The following is a 3,043-nucleotide window of genomic DNA, read 5'->3' on the forward strand; positions in this document are numbered from 1 at the left end:
CCATGAGGGGCCCCCCCTGGAGGTCCCATGGCCGAGAAAAGTGCTCCGAGCCCGGGGTGATAGAGAACCGTGAACGCCGCGGTTAAAGACCTCGGGTATGGCAGTGGGCGGAATGAGACTTAAAGGAATATTGACGGAGCCAAGAGGGGCCTCCCCTGGAGGTCCCATGGCCGAGAAAAGTGCCCCGAGCCCGGGGTGATAGAGAACCGTAAAGCGCGCGGGTTTGGGGCTCGGGTCTTCCAGTGGGCGGAGTGAGACTTAAAGGAATATTGACGGAGCCATGAAGGGCCCCCCCTGGAGGTCCCATGGCCGAGAAAAGTGCTCCGAGCCCGGGGTGATAGAGAACCGTAAAGCGCGCGGGTTTGGGGCTCGGGTCTTCCAGTGGGCGGAGTGAGACTTAAAGGAATATTGACGGAGCCATGAAGGGCCCCCCCTGGAGGTCCCATGGCCGAGAAAAGTGCTCCGAGCCCGGGGTGATAGAGAACCGTAAAGCGCGCGGGTTTGGGGCTCGGGTCTTCCAGTGGGCGGAGTGAGACTTAAAGGAATATTGACGGAGCCATGAAGGGCCCCCCCTGGAGGTCCCATGGCCGAGAAAAGTGCCCCGAGCCCGGGGAGATAGAGAACCGTAAAGCGCGCGGGTTTGGGGCTCGGGTCTTCCAGTGGGCGGAGTGAGACTTAAAGGAATATTGACGGAGCCATGAAGGGCCCCCCCTGGAGGTCCCATGGCCGAGAAAAGTGCTCCGAGCCCGGGGTGATAGAGAACCGTAAAGCGCGCGGGTTTGGGGCTCGGGTCTTCCAGTGGGCGGAATGAGACTTAAAGGAATATTGACGGAGCCAAGAGGGGCCTCCCCTGGAGGTCCCGTGGCCGAGAAAAGTGCCCCGAGCCCGGGGAGATAGAGAACCGTAAAGCGCGCGGGTTTGGGGCTCGGGTCTTCCAGTGGGCGGAGTGAGACTTAGAGAAATGATGACGGAGCTAAGAGGGGCCCCCCCTGGAGGTCCCATGGCCGAGAAAAGTGCTCCGAGCCCGGGGAGATAGAGAACCGTAAAGCGCGCGGGTTTGGGGCTCAGGTCTTCCAGTGGGCGGAGTGAGACTTAGAGAAATGATGACGGAGCTAAGAGGGGCCCCCCCTGGAGGTCCCATGGCCGAGAAAAGTGCTCCGAGCCCGGGGAGATAGAGAACCGTAAAGCGCGCGGGTTTGAGGCTCAGGTCTTCCAGTGGGCGCTCGTTCCAGCGGCGCGGGCTGAATGGTTTAGTCCGAGGAGGAGTGCTTAAGTGTGGGCCGGATAGGTTCGAGAGGTGCGCTGGGTTCCTGGAGGTCCAGCCCCGGAGGTTTGGAGCGGGCGATGGAGCTAGCGAGGCCGAGTCGGGTGAGCCTGGGCCGGGCATGGGCGTTGGCGGCGATGGGGGTCTTCTCCCCGGAGGTTTGGAGCGGGCGATGGAGCGAGCGAGGCCGAGTCGGGTGAGCCTGGGCCGGGCATGGGTGTTGGCAGCGACGGGGGTGTCTTCCCCGGAGGTAAGTACCGTGGGGGGCAAGCGTGAGATATTCCAGGCCGGGAAAAGTGAGCTAAATTCGGCAAAGCGTTGTTAAAAAGGGGGTTCGGTTGATTTTTTTGTTAAATCTAAACGAACAAAGGGTGCGAGGCGTGAAAATTGCATTCAGCCGTGATTTTTTGGCAAAGTGCTAACCCTAGTGGTCTCCCAGTGGGACGTTTTAAAGTAGGACTTAGAAAAATTTCTGACCCTCTTCGCCCTAGGTAGCAAGCCCAAAACGGAGCACCTCGGAGTGGTAAAAATTCAGAGGGCATGGGGGTTTCCAGTGCGGTGCCGTCAGGACATTAGGGTTCCTTTAGAAAAGACGAAAGTTTGGGTACACCGTATGTAACTATGACAAGCCCAAGGCTCTGGTTCGCCTGTGGGCATGAATATAGTGAGATTTCCGCGTTATCTCACTGGAGGTGACCCCGGAACGGTTCAAAACCTAAGTCGAGACTTCCATGGAACCCCGATGATGGGAGTTTGAAGCCCGAGGAGTGACGCCCTCTGGGCTAAGGTTGCTGGTAGGTTCGGCCCCCCTCTCTGGAGGTCTAAATGACTTCCATGGACCCCGGTGATGCGAATTTGATGCCCGAGGAGTGACTCACCTCTGGGCTAAGGGTGGTGGTATGCCCAGCCCCCCCTCTGGAGGTCTCGAATGACTTCCATGGACCCCGGTGAAGCGTATTTCATGCCCGATGAGGAGCACACCTCTGGGCTAAGGGTGGTGGTATGCTCAGCCCCCCCTCTGGAGGTCTAAACTGACTTCCATGGACCCCGGTGATGCGAATTTGATGCCCGAGGAGTGACTCACCTCTGGGCTAAGGGTGGTGGTATGCCCGGCCCCCCCTCTGGAGGTCTCGAATGACTTCCATGGACCCCGGTGAAGCGTATTTCATGCCCGATGAGGAGCACACCTCTGGGCTAAGGGTGGTGGTATGCTCAGCCCCCCCTCTGGAGGTCTAAACTGACTTCCATGGACCCCGGTGATGCGAATTTGATGCCCGAGGAGTGACTCACCTCTGGGCTAAGGGTGGTGGTATGCCCGGCCCCCCCTCTGGAGGTCTCGAATGACTTCCATGGACCCCGGTGAAGCGTATTTCATGCCCGATGAGGAGCACACCTCTGGGCTAAGGGTGGTGGTATGCTCAGCCCCCCCTCTGGAGGTCTAAACTGACTTCCATGGACCCCGGTGATGCGAATTTCATGCCCGAGGAGTGATGCCCTCTGGGCTAAGGGTGGTGGTAAGCCCGGCCCCCCCTCTCTGGAGGTCTAGATTGACTTCCATGGACCCCGGTTAAGCGTATTTCATGCCCGAGGAGTGACGCCCTCTGGGCTAAGGGTGGTGGTATGCCCGGCCCCCCCTCTGGAGGTCTCCAAAACCTAAGTCGAGACTTCCATGGACCCCGGTGTAGCGTATTTCATGCCCGAGGAGTGACGCCCTCTGGGCTTAGGGTGGTGGTAAGCCCGGCCCCACTCTCTGGAGGTCTAAACTGACTTCCATGGACC

This window comes from Hoplias malabaricus, unplaced genomic scaffold, assembly GCF_029633855.1.
Source record: "Hoplias malabaricus isolate fHopMal1 unplaced genomic scaffold, fHopMal1.hap1 scaffold_114, whole genome shotgun sequence".
Classification (NCBI taxonomy): Eukaryota; Metazoa; Chordata; class Actinopteri; order Characiformes; family Erythrinidae; genus Hoplias; species Hoplias malabaricus.